Consider the following 20492-nt stretch of genomic DNA (forward strand, 5'->3'; position numbering starts at 1 on the left):
TCAATATTTGTTTAAAGCATGTAGAACTATGTCTGGCCCATTCGTAAGGAATATAAAAATTCTTGTTAAATAACTAAGTGAAAAAAATAATAAACCCAGTGTGCTGGTATACAGGTGTCAGAATGAGGCCTAAAACATCAAATCATGGACACCCCTCTAGCGGCCGAGTATAAATAGCAACAAAACACACCACAACAAACATATAAACTGTAGTTTTCTTAAAAGGAAACCCACTAGCCTTGTAACTGACCAGAGGTAGAGTCTCTGTTAACTTCTCAATACTTTAGAGTAAAAAAAAATTATTAGGGGAATACATTACGTCTCCAGAACTTATGATTTCTTATTACTGTCTAGTAGTCGTATGTGTATTTTGTATTAATGAGCATATGCTTTCCTCTTCCAAATCATTTTAAATACTCTAATTGGTACTAAATAATTGAATAGCACAACACTTTCTATTACCTTTACTTTTACTTTTACCAGAAAAAAAGTCTATATAAAATCGGGATATCTCTTAAGTTCCTGTGCATTTTATACTCTACTTCAGATTGAGGGGAAATTCACATAACATTAAATTCACCATGTTAAGGTGAACCATTCAGTGGCATTTAGTACATTCACAATTTTATACAACCCTCACCTACCTCCATGTAGTTCCAACACATTTTCATTACCCCAGAAGTTCTGTGACCATTAAATAGCTAATTAAACTCCCCATTCACCTCTCTCTCAGCACTGCCCTGACAATGACCAACCTGTCTTGTTTCTATCGATCTGCTTATTCTGGACATTTCAAATAAATGGAATCATTCAGTATGTAGCCTTTTGTGTCTGACTTCTTTCACTTAACATAATGTTTGTGAGGTACATTCATGCTGTAGCATATATCAGCACTCCATTCCTTTTTATGGTTGAATAATATTCCATTATATAGGTATACCACCTTTGTTTATCGATTCATCCACTGATGGATATTTGGATTATGTCCACCTTTTAACTACTGTGAATAGTGCTGCTATAAACATCCAGCACATGTATTTGTTTGAATATTGATTTTCCATTCTCTTCAGCGTATACCTAAAAGTGAAATTGCCAGCGCATATGGTAATTCTAAGTTCGATTTTTTGAGTACCCACCAAACTGTTCTCCATAGTGGCTGCACCACTTTACATTCCCACCAGTATTGTAAGGAGTTCCAATGTCTCTATACCCTCACGTGTTTTATTTTATTTTTTTAATTAATTTGTTTTTTTAATGAAATTTATTGTCAAATTGGTTTCCATACAACACCCAGTGCTCATCCCAAAAGGTGCCCTCCTCAATACCCATCACCCACCCCCCCCTCCCTCCCACCCCCCCATCAACCCTCAGTTTGTTCTCAGTTTTTAACAGTCTCTTATGCTTTGGCTCTCTTCCACTCTAACCTCTTTTTTTTTTCCTTCCCCTCCCCCATGGTTTTCTGTTAAGTTTCTCAGGATCCACATGAGTGAAACCATATGGTATCTGTCTTTCTCTGTATGGCTTATTTCACTTAGCTTAACACTCTCCAGTTCCATCCATGTTGCTACAAAGGGCCATATTTCATTCTTTCTCATTGCCACGTAGTACTCCATTGTGTATATAAACAACAATTTCTTTATCCATTCATCAGTTGATGGACATTTTGGCTCTTTCCATAATTTGGCTATTGTTGAGAGTGCTGCTATAAACATTGGGGTACAAGTGCCCCTATGTATCAGCACTCCTGTATCCCTTGGGTAAATTCCTAGCAGTGCTATTTCTGGGTCATAGGGTAGATCTATTTTTAATTTTTTGAGGAACCTCCACACTGTTTTCCAGAGCGGTTGCACCAGTTTGCATTCCCACCAACAGTGCAAGCGGGTTCCCGTTTCTCCACATCCTCTTCAGCATCTATAGTCTCCTGATTTGTTCATTTTGGCCACTCTGACTGGCATACCCTCACGTGTTTTAAAGTAGTCCCTCATCATCCTTTCTATTTCTGTAAAATCAGTAGTAATGTCTCCACTTTCATTTCTGATTTTAGTTATTTGTGTCTCCTCCTTTTCTTCTTTGCCATATATGCTAAAGGTTTTTCAGTTTTGTTGATCTTTTCAGAGAGACAACATGTGGTTTAATTGGTCCTCTTTATTGTTTTTATATCATCTATTTCATTTGTTTCTGCTCTAATCTTCATTCGTCCCTTCCTTTTGCTAGCTTTGGGTTAACTTTGCTTGTCTTTTTCCAAGGTATAAAGTTGGGTCATTGGTTTGAGATCTTTCTTCCTTTTTAATGTGTTCAGCTATAAACTTCCCTCTGAGCATTGCTGTCACCGCCTCCCATGGGTTTTAGTATGTTATGTCTTCACTTTCAAAGTATTTACTAATTTCCATTGCAATTTCTTTTTTTAAGTTTGTTTGTTTGTTTGTTTGTTTGTTTTGAGAGAGAGGAGAGAGACAGAGAGACAGAGAGGCAGCAAGAGCGGGAGAAAGAGAACCCCAAGCAGGCTCTACACTGTCAATGCAGAGCCTGACATGGGGCTTGAACTCACGAACCACGAGATCATGACCTCAGCTGAAACCAAGAGGTGGCCACTTAACTGAGCCACCCAGACACCCCTGTTGCAATTTCTTATTTGAGCCATTGGTTGTTTATGAGGGTGTTGTTTAATTTCCATATATTTGTGATTATATGCTACTTTAAATCACACTTCATAGTCAATGTTAAATTCTATATATTCTACCTTAAGGATCTTATTTGAATCCTTACTAAACCTCATTTTCTTGTATTTATCATACCATTTAGACAAATTGCTTTTGGACTCTGATTTCATCATTCAATATATTTGGCCTAGAAGACTTTTATCAAATAAATGATAAAAATGTAGAACAGGATTAGTTAAGATACACCTGTCTTCATAATTAGTACATAATTATACATAAGTTAACAGTAGCAGTTCACTTTATTCTTTTTTTACCTTTTGAAAAAGTAAAAGGTTAGGATTGAAGATCCCAGCCTACTTTCTTCAGACTATAAATCCTTAATATAATTTATATGCTACAAATATAATTTAATACGCTATAATCTTGCTGTGACGGTTCATTTTATGTATCAACTCAACTGGGCCACAGTGCCCAAATATTTGGTCAAACATTATTCTGGAGGTTTCTATGAAACTGTTTTTTGGATATGATTAACATTTAAATTGGTGGACTTTGAGTAAAGCATATTACCCTTCACAAAGTGGGTGGGCCTCATCCAATCAGTTGAAGGCCTTCTGGGAAAAGACTGACCTCCCCCTTGCAAGAAGGACTCAAACTGTACCACTTCCCTGAGTCTCCAGCCTGATGGCCTACTCCATCAGATATTTGATTTGCCAAGCCTCCACAATCGTGTGAGCCAACTCTTCAAAGGAAATCTCTCTTTATACACATACATGTTGTTGCTTCTGTTTCTTTGGAAGAGTGACTAATAAACTTGTTATGTAGTATTATTCTGAAACTAAATATTTCCCTTTTGCCCTCTGATTTATACTTTGTTTCCAGAGTAAAACCTATCCAGAACTTAATTTCTCATGTTGGATTCCATCATGCATTCATTGATTCATTCATTTGGCAAACATTTACTGAACATCTACAATGCACCAGGCACTGAACACAAGGCAGTGGACAAATAAGGAAATATATAGCATGTCAAATGGTGGTAAGTGTTATGGAAAGCAACAAAGGGCAGGATGCAGGGGGTGTTTACGAGGATACAGGAGTGTTACCATACACCTTCTGTCTTCTTCTCTAGATCTGTTCCCTACCTTTCTCCACTCCATTATCTGTCATCATAGGGTGATATGTATAGACTACACAATATACTCTTTTGTACTTCGGCATCCAGGTTGGTTTGGCTGGTTGGAGCGCTGGCAAAGGATTACAGAAAAAGAAAAGAGTTGATTTTGGATATTTCTTCTTCTGGCTCCTTTCCTATCACATTACCATGTTTCGGCTATATCTTTCTACTGAAGCTTTTGTGAGTGGGATGTCCATCTCACTACCCTGTCTCTCTTAGGGTTCTAGTAAGCTGCCCTTGCCTGGTACGTTTCAACCTCGGGCACTTCTTTCCCCCAGGGGACATTTAGTGATGTGTGGAGATCATCTTCATTGTCCCAATGGGGGGAATGCTACTGGCATCTAGTGGGCAGAAGACAGGGACGCTGTTATACATCCTTAAAATGTGCAGAACAGCCCTCCCCCAACCCCATAAAATTATCTAGCCCCAAATGTTGCTAGTGCTGAGGTTGAGAATCCCTGCCTTGCCCCCTTGGGCCTGGGAGTTGGTAAGTAATGGCTCCAAGCCGTTCCTGGCCCAGAGTTACTGTACCATCCCTCGCTATTTCTCCAAAACCAAACCAACATCTGTGTAAACAGTTCCTTTTATTAAACTTTCCTCTAATTACACGTTTCCTTCTGGGACTGAAACTGATACAAGTTGTCAGTCAGATTCAGTGACTCTAACAGAAATAGGCCTAGAGAATCAAAAGAGAGGAATTTATTGGGAAGAATTGATTGCATGGGTATTGGAATACCTGGGAGGCCAAATAATTCACATTAAAGAAACCTGGAAATCAACAATGGCTGGAAGCCACTAGCATTCCTAGGCTGGAGGAACAAAGGGTTGGACAAGAGAATGATAGGAGAACATGTAGGCTCGTACCTAACAACGAAAGTCCCTTCTAAGTAAGATGACATTTCAGTAAGAACTTGAACGAATGAATAGGCAAACCATGTAGATATTTGGAATAAGAATTTTCTGGGTTGCAGGGAAAAGTGCAAAGGTCCTAGGAAGTAGCATGCTTAGTGTGTTAAGAGGAAAGTATTGCTAATGATCCCACAACAGAAAGAATGAGTGGGAAAGTGGTGGGAGGTAAGATCAGAGGTTAAGACAGGCAGCAGACAATATGGGACTTTATGTGCCATACTGTGGACTTGGGTTCTGGCTCTGAGATGAAGTCATTGACAAGTTTTGAGCAGAGGAGTAACATAACGTGATTATGGTTTAGAAGGATCCTTGTGACTGCTGTGAGGAAAATAGACTTTTTAAAAAAAAAATTTTATTATTATGTTTATTTTTTGAGAGAGAGAGAAACAGAGCGTGAGTGGGGGAGGGGCAGAGAGAGAGGGAGACACAGATTCCGAAGCAGACTCCAGGCTCTGAGCTGTCAGCACAAAGCCTAACGCGGGGCTCAAACCCATGAGTGTGAGATCATGACCTGAGTTGAAGTCAGACGCTCAACTGACTGAGCCACCCAGGTGGTCCGGGAAAATAGACGTTAATGGAGCAAGAGATGAAGAGAGAGAAAGAGAGCAGTTGGGAAATTATCTCAATAATCTAGGGAAGACAGCTTGAGTGAGGGCCCAAGGGGTAGATGAGAAGAGGTAGGTTTTTGCAGATATGTTGAAGGTAAACCCAACAGATTTGGTTGGGTGATACATAAGTGTGAAAGAGTCAAAAATGGCTTCAACTTGAGAAGTGCAGTTTGGAGAGAAAATCAGGAGCTCACTTGTGGACACGTTAAGTTTGAGATGGAGACTAGATATCCATTCAGAGCTGTGGGGGAGGGCCATTGGATATATGATTCTGGAATTTGGGGGATGTTTAGATGAGAGATATAAATATGGGAGTCATTGGCATAGAAGGAGCATTTGTCTTAGTTTGGGTTCCCCTAGAAGCAGACCCTGACAAGAATTTGAGTGCAAGCAGTTTGTTTGGGAGGAAGGTCCAGGAATTACCAGCAGAGAAGTGAAAACAAAAGAGAAAGGAAGTAAAAGGTACACTATGAAGTAAGTTATCCCTTTCAGCAACTTAACTCTCTTCCCATTGTGGAATTCTAGGAAAGAGTGTAGAATAGGCCTCAAAGGCATCCTGAGAGATCAGAAAGCTAGGCTTATTACCCACCAAATTGCCATCCATCTTTGGTTGAGGGCTTGCTCTTGGGGACATTTACTCTCTAGGACTTCCAGGTTTCTCCATAGGAGAGTCCAGTACTGCCTGGGCCAATAAAAGCCCCCTTGATAGAACATCAGAAGTGAGGATCCAAGTAAGCAGTGCTCTGTGTGCACAGGTCTTGAAGAACATAGGTGGGGGTTCCAGTCATGAGATGGTCCAGCGTCACCCCCAGAGTGAGTGAGGTTAGAGAGAGAAGATGTCTGGTCACCAAAGCTCTATAAGCATTCCATCATTTAGAGATCAAGGAAATAAGAAGGAACCAGCAAAGGAGACTGAGGAGAGGCCAATGAAAAAGAGAGAATGGAGTCCTAGAAGCCAAGTTCAGAAAGTGCTCCTAAAGGTTGGAAGAGATTAGCTACCAAATGCTGCAGAAGGTTCAAGTAAGGTGAGGATTGATGATTGACCATTGGATTTAGCAATTTGGAGGTCACTGGTGACCTTGAGAAGATCCAAGGAGCAGTGGTTCAAGACAGGGAGTGAGTTCAACAGAAAAAAGAAATCAGAGACAGTCTGTAGAGACAACTTTTTCAAATAGTTTTGTTGTAGAGAAATTGTATGCTAGCTGGAAGGAGATGTGGGGGTCAAAAGAGATGTGTGTGTGTGTGTGTGTGTGTGTGTGTGTGTGTGTGTGTGTGTGCGCGCACACACACACACACATGTATGTTTAAGATGGGAAGTGTTGCAGCATGTTTGTGTGTTGATAAGAGTAATCCAGGCAAAAGGGAAAAACTGATAATGCAGGAAAGAGAGGAAAAGTCACAGAAGTGATATTCTTGGTACACAAGAGGGAAGGGGGTCTGTACACAGCTAGACAGAACTGCCTTAGGAGCACAGATATGTATCAGTAGTGACAGAGGGAAGGCAGAGGGTAGCTGTGGAGGTGGTGGAGTGTGTGGAAATGCTCTTCTGAATTGCAGTATTTTTCATAGAAGCAAGGAAGTCAGCTAACATTTGAGGGTGGAGGAGGAATTGTTGAAGGGTTGGGGAGAGAGAAGAGATATGAAATAGTCGTTCAGGATTGGGAATAGTGGAGAGAAATAGAGAAGGATGGCCAAGAAGCAACTGGCCTTAGTGATCATGACTTTGAAGTGAGTGCAGTCAGCGTGGTTGAGTCTGTCTCCAACCATGTTCAGCTGCTTGGGTGTGGCCATGGGGTAAGACAACCAGGCTGACTGCTCTCACTTTAAATTAGACTTGACCAAAGGTTGGGTGTGCTTTGTTTACAATGCCCAGCATTTCATTTCGCTCCAGAAATGAGGTTTCTTGGGGAAATCATCCTAAATTCTCAGATTCTAGAGAATATGTTTATAAGCAAAGGGAGAAAAAAGAGATTTGTGGGAAGATCAAAGCAGAACTTGCTTTACTGAACACACTTTGAAAGTGTTGCTCTGCCAAAACCGATCTGGGACTCAGCAGGAAACAATAGGTCAACCCCTTTACCTTCGATAAATGTAGTGAGCTGGATTTCCTCTCTGAGTTTCTTGACTCTGGTGAACTCTATAGCCACTGATTAAGGAATTGGAACCCAACATGCCATTTAACTGTTAGAGTTCTAAATAATTTATTCCATTTTACAAGAGGCTGAGTGTACTACAACCACAGGGAATGTAAAAAGCAAGAAAGGTGTTTTTGAAGTCGCCCCACCTTCCTCTAGTAAAATTGTCTTACTACTTTTGCAGATAGAGTTCACATCTTTGATGAGCCTCTGGTCAAAGATTCCAGTAAGAAAACCCTTGAGACAGGGAGCTGTATACTTTGGACTTTCGTTTTACCCCCGGCCAAAGAGAATTAACATACTGAGGCTTTGTGTCCCAGTAGCTAGTTTCTGAACAAGGTCAAACAGCCCATTTACGAGTGCTCAGAAGACATCCATAGCATTAAGCCACCAGATAAAGGCAATGAAAGGGCAGGCACAGTGGTTGAATATTGTGCCCCCAAAAGATATGCCCAAGTCCTAACTCCTGGAAACTGTGACTGTAACCTTGTTTGAAAACAGGATCTTTGCAGACATAATTAAGTTAGGGATCTTGGGATGAGATCATCCTGGATTTAGGGTGGGCCACAAATCTAACGCCTGGCATCCTTACAAGAGAGGGGATGAGACACATAGAGACGCCAAGAAGGGCAATGTGAAGATGGAGAAAGAGACGCATGGCGTCCATGACAGGCAAGGAAGTGATGGGACGGGCACATAACAGTCACCCTCCGCTTCTCCCGAAGGAACCAGCCCTGCTGACCCCTTGATTTCAGACTTCTGGCCCTACTGAACAGAAAGAGGATAAATTTCTGTTGTTCAGGTTTGTGGCGACTTGTTATGGCAGCTGTACAAAACTGATGCAGGGAATGAACTCACATTTTAATAAAGTGAAAAGTGCATAGTCAGGAAAATGGTACTGAATGAAACGTTCTTGGGACTAGGGAAAGAGGCTGGGACCACTTGCGTTTCCTAAAACCTTGGGGTGTTTCCCTTAGTTTCCCTCTAGAAGAACATAGCTAGCTAGCTTCTCCTCCTGAAATCATGCCTCCTGACAGTCTGGAAAACATGCCCGTGAGTCCATTGCTTCATTTCCATGAAGGTGTTTGCAAGTATCTGGCTCCCCAACAAGTCCTACCCTCATGACTTCATCAGCCTGATTCTGCAGTCCTGAAATTTCTGCTTGTAACAGGTCCGAGCTGAGAAGTCTGTACTTTAGAGAACAGCCTCCCAGACACCTGTCTCCCCCTGGATTCCTGTCTCATCTGGAGTGAAAAGAAGTAACAGCTAGCACCACACTTTGATGTGCTTTTTTTTCATTCTGATCTCTACTTTAATGCTCACACTCCACTTAGGGAACTCTTGACTCTCCTTCAAGACTTGCCCAAATGCCTTCTGCTCTGTGATGGTCTCCCCGGAACCGTGGAATCAATTATGTTTTCTTCTACATTCCCACAGAACTTGAGCACCTCTGTTAAAGGGCATAATTAAATTTTATTACAGCCTATTTTTACCTATCTATCTTACCTGAAACACTCCAGAGGAAGTGTTATTCATGTCTGAATCACCAGCAGTTGGTCTAGCTCAATAAATACTTTTTGTATAAATTAAGGAAAGCAGTATCTTAGAAAAGTCCACAATAACCAAATTCAAAGGTTCTCAAAAATACACAACTGCTGTTAATTAACTTCATTTATTTTGGATTTCAAGCCATTAGCACTTGGCAAAGAAACAAAGCAACATAGAAATTAGTATGTCCTGGGGCGCCTGGGTGGCTCAGTCGGTTGAGCGTCTGACTTCGGCTCAGGTCATGATCTCACTGTCTGTGAGTTCGAGGCCCGCGTCCGTCTCTGTGCTGACAGCTCAGAGCCTGGAGCCTGGTTCAGATTCTGTGTCTCCCTCTCTCTCTGACCCTCCCCCATTCATGCTCTGTCTCTGTCTCAAAAATAAATAAACATTAAAAAAAAAAGAAAAGAAAAGAAAAAAAGAAATTAGTATGTCCTATATGAGTAAAGAGTTCAGGGCAGAAGTTTGGAGGTAAGTGTTGACTGCTTTGCCATTAGCAAGAGGGAAACTTCTTTCCCGGAGATAAAAAGGGCAATGTTACCCCCAGGATGGCAACATTCTTCAACACATGGGAGATAAGTTCTTCCTATTTTGGATGAAAGTTTAGCAAAAGCTTTCTAGAATTAACCACTGAAGAAGCACAATGAGCCACATTTCCTTCATCTGGTCACTGCAGAAAGCTGAAGTGTTCACAGCAGATGGTGTTCAGTGTGATGTTATCATACCACGGCTTATCCAAATGTCTCCTTTCATCATGTTTTGTTTGGAGTTATACCTGGAGTTTTATGTATTTGAAAATATTCAAAATGAATCCTCAGTTGTTGAAGAAACATGGATTATCCTCTAAGCTTATATGTGAACATGTTCTATAGAAAAGATGAAAACATCCAAGTGAACAGAGGCCCAGAGCATAAATTTAAGAGGAGGGTTTGAGTAGGTAAGTATGTATGTTCTCATGGGAACACACAGCTGCTGCCAACAAAAACCATGGGAAAAGGCCGCAGACTCTTTCTATGATTCAGGCTAAAATCAAATTTGTAAAGGAGTCAAAATACCCATGAATCATCTCCTCTTTCAACCACCATGATCATTACTATCTCCAAGTCAAAAGCGGGCCAAGAGTTACAATGAAAACCAGCCTGTTGTGACAACTGGAGATGTTTGTACTAAGTAATCTCCCTGCCAAGAAATTCTGGCAGCTTCTAACATCCCCCAAATACCCTTTAAGTTCCTTTGCTTATTAAGACCCCCATAATCTGGTACTATAATTGCTATCTCATCTAATTTGTGACCACTTCCCCATTTTGGTCAAGATGGTCTTTTCACTACCCAGTACACTTTCATGTTCATTCATGCCAAAACTTGACTCACTCTTTGTCCCCCAGTTCATGTTCCTTCTTCTTCAGCTATTCAAACCAATTTGTTCTTAAATTCCAGTCCCAGTACCATCTGATCAGTGGGGTCTGTCATGACTGCCAACCATATTTGCATTACCCTGCTCTTAATTCCCATACTGCCACTTGAGAGCTAGAATCACAAGCTAATGTTTCTTTCTGTTTGTTTATTAGAGAGAGAGAGTGCAAGTCAGGGAGGGAGAGAGAGAGAGAGAGAGAGAGAGAGAATCCCAAACAGGCTCTGCACACAGTGAAGCCCCAATGTGGGGCTCGAACTCACAAACCATGAGATCATGACCTGCGCCAAAGTTGGATGCTTAACCGACTGAGCCATCCAGGTGCCCCCCAAGCTAATGTTTCTTTTGAAATCAGTCTATCATCTATGGACACTCATTGGATTCACACACTGCTAGGAGCGTAATGGAGATTTCTGGTTGACCTTCTAGCTATTGTCTTTGCTGCTCACCATTGTAAACACTTCTTTCCTTCCCAAAGATGACCAAGATAAGTAAGGGCTCTTGTTCCTTTTTAATCCTATGCAAGGGAAACATCTCTCCCCCTTGTCAGGCAAAAAAGAATCAGTTCGTACTAAACTGGTGAAAGCTATTGGAATCTTGACTTTTAACCCCTTCCAAATTGCATAAACCTCAGCTAAACTACAAATCAGTTACTAGTTGAGAAAACCCTATGCAGATAAAGGAATACTGGTTTGGGGTACCACTTGGAATAAGTGGTCTGGATCCCAGATTTTGGATATCCAGACTGTGGAGTCACTAATAGGCATATTCCATAGTCAGGATTCATAATGAGAGTAATTCTTTTGGAATCTGAATCTTGCGGGGAAAAATAAATGAACAGGGCTAGATTCAGGTCTCAGAGTCTGGCAGTCACAGTTTAGTCACGAACAGATAATGGAATCTCTGTAACATTTGCTTAACATCTAAAACCTCAAAATGCCTCCATTTCTAGGGCAATGTCATCTTTGTATCAAGAAACCATTTCTGGGCATGGAGACATTTAGCCTGGTATTTTATTTTATTTTAGCCTGGTATTTTAAAAAGTCACACTAGTTCATCTGCGCTGAATGAGAGGAAAACTGAAAGAAATTTTTTTTTCACCTCTCTAACTGAACAAACTGTAGCTGCCCTTGAATGACCTTTCTGTAGCTTACTCACTGCATAAGTCACTGTCAAAAATGTTTACACCTTTCCTCTCCATGAAAGGGACATCCTTCTCCCACTCCTTTACTTTGGTTTGGCCATGTGACCTGCAGCTATGTAAGATTAAATGACTGTTATTCTACTGAGTTTGGGGGAAAGTTTGTTACACAGAGTTCTTGTGGCAACAGCTAACTGATGTACATACCATTACCTTCATAGGTAGGTAGTTTCCAAAGTTTCCAGATTTTCCGAAGTTCTGTTTCAGCTCCCAGAAAATGCCATTCGTGACCCTGAAAGATGCAAATATAATATTTTCCTATGGGCTTCTAGATCAAATGGCGTAGTTGCTTCAGACACATGCTTCTATTTTTTTTTTTTTTTCAATTTCCGACATCGTGTTTCCTGCGGAATATTGCAAGTAGTCACAGGGAAATGTGATGTCTCTATGTGCACAGGTTACTTGATTCCAGGCCCAGAGGGGTCTGGTTGTGATCCCTAAATCTGTCACTGTGTCATGGACCGCTGAAAAGTTGAAGGTAGGAGGCTACATCAGCCAGGGGCTCAACAAGAAACAGAGGGCACACTCAGTTTTGTTGTGTAGAGGCTTTTTATTTAAGGAACTATTTATAGAGATACCGGTAGGATTACAGGAACCCGCGGGGGAGGAACAAGAGACTAAGGACAGCGGAGATCATTTGCAATCCCCAGCCTGAACAGCAGGGGGAGACAACCCTATTACCAAGACCCTGGTTGAGAGCTAAAGTCAGAGAGGGACTGCCCCATGGTAGCTGTGGTTTGGTGATAAGGCCATAGACCTCAGGGAAGCAGAGTGTTTGGGAGGGAATAAATGCCCTGGCATCTCTCTCCATCCACATTCTGACCTCCTGCTGGTGCCTCCTACTTGCTAGAGGGTGACATAGCCCATAGAGGTCAGCTTCCCAGGGCAAAGAACACAGAAGAGGAAAACAGAACAGATCTGGGGAGAACCAAAGAATAATCAGAATACAGGATACCTCAGAGATATCGCGGACTCAATTCCAGACCACCACAATAAAGTGAATATTGCAATAAAGTGAGTCCAATGAAGTTTTTGGTTTCCTAGTACATACAAAAGTTATGTTTAAACTATAGTCTAGTAAGTGTGCAATAGCACGATGTACATACCTTAATTAAAAATTCTTTATTGCTAAAAAGTGCTAACCATCATCTGAGTTTTAAGTGAGTTGCCACCATCTTTTTGCTGGTGGAGGGGCTTGCCTCAATGGTGATGGCTGCTGAGTGATCAGGGTGGTGGTTGCTGGAGACTGGGGTGGCTGTGGCAATTTCTTAAAATAACACAACAATACATACACCGTATTGATTGATTTCCTTTTTTGCAAATGATTTCTCTGTAGCATGTGGTGCTGTTTGATAACATTTTACCTACAGTAGAACTTTCAAAATTGGAGTCAATCCTCTGAAACTCTGCCACTGCTTTATCAACTCAGTTTATGTCATATTCTAAATCCTTTCAACAAACTTTGCAGCATCTTCACCAGGAGTAAATTCCATCTCAAGAAACCATTTCCTTTGCTCAGCCATGAGAAGCAACTCCTCGTCTGCTAAAGTTTTCTCATGAGATTGCAGCAATTCAAATATAATAATAATGAAAACATTTGAAAAATATTGCAAAGAATTATCAAAATGTGAGGCAGAGACCCAAAATGAGCAAACATGGGGAAAATGGTGCCAATAAACTTGCTTGACTCAAAGTTGCCACAAACCTTCAATTTGTAAAAAATACAGTACCTGCGAAGCACAATAAAACAAAGTATGACTGTAGATGTTCATTAACGCTTGACCCAGTTCCCTCTGGAAAAAAAAAAAAAAACATGGCAGGAAGGGAGGCCAAAAATGGTGTTATGATCAGGGAAAGTGCATGGTCTTTCATTGTTAATTGATTAGCAAAAAGATGGAGATTTCGATAACCTGTAATTGGACCAGTAGGTTGCTTTGCATTGCACCTATTTTGCCTTCAAGAATTTCTCTAAAAGCATCATGACATAAGCCAGTGGCACTAGAAGGCATCAGTGAAATTAACACTAAAGTATCTGGAAGATAATATTTTGAGGAGGGCAATGAAACTAAGGCTCAGACCTGAATTTATGGATTTGGAATTGTGATTTAAGAAGAGATATGTTAATGGATAATGAGGCAAAACCTATCTTGGTGCCAGAAGATTTCTAGCATCTGAACCACGAAACCCTAATGCTATTTCAATTTTGTGATATTCTTCAGATTCTTGACCTATAAAAATATTATGTGGAGATATTTACCAAACTTAACTCGTGACACATCCATAAACCCAAACTTTCCAAAATATTTTAGGTGAGGGTGTGGAGGGCAAGGGATACTGAGGACTCCTGGGTCCATATACACGCATGCCTATACATACACCAGCATCAGCTGTCTTTCTTCAGCAAAATTACACTTCCTTTCCATTTTTGGAAACAAAAATATGCTCAAGTGAGTAAAACTAAAATATCAATATGTTGAGGGTACCTTTTATTACACACAGAAGTATCTTAATATGCTGGGAAACAGTATTACACATTATACCAATTTGCTTTGAGAAATCAATTAGCTGACTATTCATCTGAACTCAAATATGTGAGACACACTTCCATGGTTTTGAGATCATTCCTTAAACTGGATCTTTATCTCAGGAGAATTCTCGAACAGTAATATTTCAGGGATAATGCTAGGTAAACTCAGAGGAAATGAATTCTAGGTCCTTAGGAATGCTGGATGTGAACCATCTGAAGCATCAGAAGATTTACTACCAATATCTTCATCCTAATATTTTATTAGTGCGTTTGCTTGATTTAAAGCTAGCCTAGATCGGGTTTCTCCAGAACAGACCCTGACTAGGACCAAGGCTACAAGTTTATTTGGGAGGTGATCTCAGGAAACATTGGGCTGGGGAAGGGGCAGTGAGCCAGGAGATGAATCTATGAGTATGCTACAGCTGTGGGAAACTTGGGCTCATTCCAAATGTGTTCCTCTAGGAGGTGGTGTAGAGCATACCTGGTCATTGTTGCACTCCAGGGATGAAAAACGTGGAGGACTTAGCCACCGAACCCCCACCTGTCATTAGTTTGAGGCTGTTCCCATGGATGTTAATGTGCTGGCACTTCCTGCCCGCCTGGCACCCAGAATGCTCCTGTGGTCAAAGAAAGCTCTCAGCCTAAGGGGTGCAGGTATTGGCAATAGAAAGCTTATCGGCACGTATAGGAATGTTGGGTTACAAGGGGATAAAAATGGTGTGCCAAAAGTACCTACTCAGAGGCATAACCAATTATAAACACATGACTAAATCTTTCTCTCAGTGGGAGGAAACCAAAAGGTCAGCAACCGAGGGTGGCAAGATCTGGAAAGCATAGACTGTAATCCTTCTGATAGCAGTCCTACTCTCTTCCCACACAGGATCCTTGCAAGCTTCTCCTCAACCCCCAGTCAGTCACTGGAGGTCAGACTAAGGGAGGCCTGAGAACATTGTTTGCTTATCTCCTTGGAAGACATTGGGAACAGGTCAAGGAAGAAGCTATACAGAACACAGCAGGAGAATGCCATGCTTTTCTAATCAATGGTAACTTAGAGTCCATATTCCAAAGAAATAGTATTTCTCATGCTGTAAATTGTAATCATCCTATTTCTCTACAGGCTTGAAAGCCACAGGATTATCTCTTCAAAGGGAAATATTGAAGCTGAGGTGCTTACTGTTCTTCAATAAAATTTCCACATAGTACTTTCCTTTTAGGTTTTATGGTATCTTACGTCCCAGCCATACAAGCTTCTTGTACCTCTTAACATCAAATTGAATGAGTAACTATGACTTGGGCTGTTGGTATTTCCTAAGTTGGGAATTGGAGGAGGGTTGAGGAAAGGGGAGTTTCCCCTGCTCTAAGCTTTCAGTGCGCTTTGAAAAGACAGTGGTTGGTGCTGAGTCTAGAAAACTGGTTCTTATGTAGCTTTTAGGCTTATTTCCTCATCTCCTAACTTTATGGGAGGAAGGATTTCTTTCAATAAAGTAAGGACTAGATAAGGAGTAAGTAGTTAATCAGAAAAGCGTGGTAGCAAATGTTCTGGGCAAGGGAACCACGTGTGAAAAACATATTAAGCCAAAGGGTGCGCTCATGAAAACATGTTCAATATCTAGCCATTAGAGAAATGCAAATTAACACCAAATGGACATACTACTTCACACCCACTAGAATGGCTAAAATTTAAGACTGACAAATACCAAGTGTTGATGGGGATGTAAAACAATTAGAACTCACACATACTGCTGGTGGGAGTGTAAAAGTGTGGTAAAGGGCGTGGTAGTTTCTTATAAAGTTAAACATATACTTACCTTATGATCCAGCAATTGTAGATCCAGGTCATTGCCCAAGATAAGTGAAACTATATGTTCACAAAAGGAGTTGTATAAAGAGTGTTCACAGCAGTTTAATTCACAGTAGCCAAGAACTGAAAACAACCCAAAGGTCCATCAACAAGACAATGAGTAAGCAAGCTGTGGTCTATTACCAGTCAGAAATAGAAAGGATGAATTAGTAATGTTCTGATACCTGCAACACCATGACTGAATCTCACAAACCTGATGCTGAGAAAAGCAGCCAGACACAGAGGGTATATAATTAATGTTTCCACTTACATGAAGTTCTAGAACAGGCAAAACTCATCTAAAGTGAAAAAAAAATCAGTGGAGGACTTTTCTCACAAGAAGGAATGCTGGTAAGATTGTAGGTACACGAGTGTAACTAGTTATTAAAATTGTTCAATTAAGATCTGTGCATTTCAATGTATGTAAATTTTACCTTAAAGCCTCTAAAAATAATGATAATTAAATAGTCAGGCTGGGGAGTGGGTGGAATAGATAAAACAAGAGTGGTAGAATATTCACAGTTAAAGTTAAGTGGGGCTCATTATACTATTCTGTTTATCTATGAAATCTTCCACACACACGTAAAAAAAAAAAAAAACAATAAACAAGCATCATCAAAAGGCTTTAAGGGAACTGAAAATAGTTGAGAATGATTGAAGTGGAGAGTGTCTTTTCCACTCTTTCATCTCATAGGAATCTTACCAGACAGTGCTGGACTGAAGATACCAAATCTCTTAGTCACATCTCACTTTACAGCACGGATGGTTACAATGACGAGCTAACATAAACAAGTAACTGTGGCAAAAACAGACATTTATATCTCGTGTATAAACATAACTTACCAAATATTGTTCCTTGATGTACCTTGCAGCAATTGGAACAAGAACTTAAACATGAGCCATTTGGCTACCATGTAATATGGACATGTTTACTGGTACAGGCTCAGACCAGTATAATCCCCTTTCTTAACCTGGTAGAGCTCCTAAAGTTGCAGTAACTAAACTATACCACACCTAGTCAACAACTGATTTTTAAAAAGCCATAGATGTCTTACAAATCAAAAGTCATGTCTGAAAATATATAAGAAATACACTCAATAAATCATCACCTCTCATCACTTCCTGCTTTAAAACAGATTGATGCCAATGCTGTGAATGTTTCATACGAGTTTACATTAAAATTCCTTCATCTTAATGTAATGCAGTTGTGTGTGTGTGTGTGTGAGAGAGAGAGAGAGAGAGAGAGAGAGAGAGAGAGAGAAATCACAGGTCTATGTAGACTTGTTAGAGTGAATTACAGATTTCCTTTTTAGGAAAAACTTAAAGCTCCCTTTAATTTTGCAGATGAGGGAACTGAAACCAGGAGAAATGAGATTGCTGTCCAAGATAACAAGAGTAAGAACGTCACTCAGATCTTATTTCTTCAAGTTGAGATGGATCATTCTGCAATGTTCATAAATATGAAATCCTTTCCATTAGCTGTGTCCACATTGACTAACTCAAGAGAACTTTATCTTGGCAGTTTACAGAACACTACACAAATTCCGAATTGTTCAAAATGTTTCCAGCGCATTAGTAGAAATACACTTTTGAGCCATGGAGATTACTATACTGGAACATGGTGACTCCTTCAAAAGACCTTGGAAAATACCGCCAATTTGCCATTTGCATATGCTTGCTGACCCAGCATTAGAGTAGATAATTGAACCACTCAAGATCTTTTCCTCTCTTTATTTTTTTGTGCTTGTCCACATTTTTACTTGGGTGATATCACACACTACACCAGCTTTTTTAAGTAGTGTGTTATAGTCCCTTAGTGAGTTATGAGATCAACTTAATGGTACACAATTAGCATTTTTTAAAAAAAGAAATTAATTAGATTAGAAAATAGTGTACAATATACATACTTAGGGCAAGGATTATTTTGTAAAATTTTTGTTTCATATACCTATGTGTGGACACTGGGTGACAATATAAAACATTTATTATTATAGATCACAATTAAAAGCACTTGAGAGCCATCGGCTCTCAAAACTTAAAATTCCCACAAGCAATGTTCGAGGGTCTCCTAAGGACTTTAATGCTATAACTCTTGATTACTCCTTTCTCAACTCACTTGTTTGTGTTGCCTACTATTTTAACTCTCACTCTTAGAAACACACGAATTATTATTAACCACACATTATCATCATCAATAATATCATGCAATTTCTGAATTTACCTATATGTTTGTTAATTTCTTTGCACCTGTCAACTTTATCGTGGTAAAATTCACATCACATAAAATTCAGTTTTAACCACTGTAATGTGTATAATTCAGATGTACATTTAGTACATCACCTCTATCTGGTTCCAGAGCATTTTTATTATCCCAAAAGGAAAACTCTACAGCTGTTAAGCAGTCACTTCCCATTCCTCCCTCTCCTCAGACACTGGCGACCAGTAATCTGCTGTCTCTATGGTTCTGCCTATCCTGAATATTTCAAACAGAATCATACAGTATGTGACCTTCTGTGTCTGGCTTCTTTCACTCAGCATAATGTGGTTATTGTGAATAGTGCTGCTATGAACATTTGTGTACAAGTATCTGTTTTCAATTGGGGGGGTGGTATATAACTAGAGGTGGGTTTGCTAGTTCATATGGTAGTTCTATGTTTAACTTTTTGAGGAACCATCAAAGTTTTTTCCATGGCAGCTGCACCATCTAAAATTCCCACAAGCAATGTACAAGGGTTCTAATTTCTCCATATCCTCCCCAACACTTGTTGTTTTCCATTTAAAAAACTATAGCCATTCTACTGAGCATGAAGTGGGTATCTCATTGCAGTCTTGATGTGAATTTCTCTAATGACTAATGATGTTGGACATCTTTTCATGTGTTTGTTGGCCATTTGTGTATCTTCTTTGGAAAAATGTCTATTCAAGTGTTTGCCCCACTTTTCAACTGGGTTGTTTGTCTTTTTGTTGTTAAGTTATACAAGTTCTTTATAACTTCTGGATGCTAGACACATGATTTTTATGATTTACAAATAGCTCCCATTCTGTAGGTTCATTTTTTATAATGTCCTTTGATACACAAAATTTTTAATTTTGAAGTCCAATTTTTTGTTGTTGTTGTTGTTTCTTGTGCTCTTGGTGCCCTAAGAAACCATTGCTAAATCCAAGATAATGGAGATTTACCCCTATGTTTTCTTCCAAGGGTATTGTGGTTTCAGGTCTTTGATCCAATTTGAGCTAATTTTTTGTAGACTTCGTTCTTTTGCATGTGGGTATCCTGGAACTTGTTTTTAGAATCTTTCTTCTTTTTAAAGTACATTCTTTACAAATTCCTTTACAGAAGGTTTCTTGGTTGTAAATGCAATCTCTATTTATCTGAAAGTGTCTTTTATTGCCTTTGTCCTAGAAAAATAGTTTTGCTAAATCCACAAATCTAGGTTGTTATTTTCTCTTCAGAACTTTGAAGATATTATTCCACTCTGTTCTGGTTTCCATTGTTGCTGCTCAGATATTGATATCTACTTATCCTCCTTTGTAAATTATCTACCTTTTTTCTCTGCCTGCTTTTAAGATCTTCTATTTGTCTTTGATATTCTTTGGTTTTCCTAACATATATCTGGGTGTGGCTTTCTTTTTATTTCTCTATTTTGGACTCTTGTTTCCCGTTATCTCTGGATTCATGTCCTTTTGTCAGTTTTGGGAGAATTTCAGCCTTTATGTTTTCAAATATTGCCTCTTCTCTATTTTCTCCTTCTGGAACTCCAATTAGATGTGTTATACATATTCATTATATCCTCCATGTAGCTTAATCTCTCTTCCATATTTACTGCCTTGTCTCTATGTATTATAGTCTGAGTATTTCCTTCAGATTTAACTCTCTTCAGCTGCATATATTCTGCTGTGTAATTCATCCACTAAGACATTAATTATAATAATTATATTTTATTTATAAATGTCCTAAGTGGTTTTTTTTCAAACATGCCTGTTATTTTCATTAGATTTATATTTTGACACTTTTTCAGTTTTTATTCCATCTTTAATTTCTGGAAACATTTGATCCACAATTATTTTATACTCTCTATCCGATCATTTCAATATCTTATTATATTTTATTTCTATGTTATGTTTTATTGTATTTAATTTTAACAAATCAGAAGTATTCACTGGGGATTTCTGTTTGTTTCTTCATGGATCGGTGGGGGTTGGGGGGAGAGGGAGGAGATTGACCTGGGACCACTCTAGCCTCCTTCAAAGACTCTTGGTTAAGGGAAGAGTTTCGTTCTCCACTTTGCAGAAAGCCCAAAGCTTTAAAGTTTCTATAGCTAAATAGTATCTTAAATTTACAGACAAATAACTTAGACTACAGTTTTAAGCAATTTATCCTAAAGTCACACAACTAGTATAATAAATCGTGGGAGTAAAGTCAAAGTCTCCTGACTCCAAGCCATGCTTATATATTACACCACATTCTACCATTGAATT

At 39.6% G+C, this 20492-nt stretch overlaps 1 long non-coding RNA gene across 3 annotated transcripts in view; it reads right to left on the reverse strand.

The window, feature by feature from the left end:
- Nucleotides 1-20492, reverse strand: part of LOC132679549 (uncharacterized) — a 76047-nt gene that overhangs the window by 42317 nt on the left and 13238 nt on the right. For all 3 annotated transcript variants that reach the window (XR_013552648.2, XR_013552646.2, XR_013552649.2), the window contains exon 2: nt 11800-11878. This is a non-coding gene — a long non-coding RNA (uncharacterized LOC132679549). The remainder of the gene's footprint in view (nt 1-11799; nt 11879-20492) is intronic.

Source organism: Panthera onca, chromosome A2 (genome assembly GCF_046562875.1).
Source record: "Panthera onca isolate mPanOnc1 chromosome A2, mPanOnc1 haplotype 2, whole genome shotgun sequence".
In the NCBI taxonomy this organism is placed as follows: domain Eukaryota; kingdom Metazoa; phylum Chordata; class Mammalia; order Carnivora; family Felidae; genus Panthera; species Panthera onca.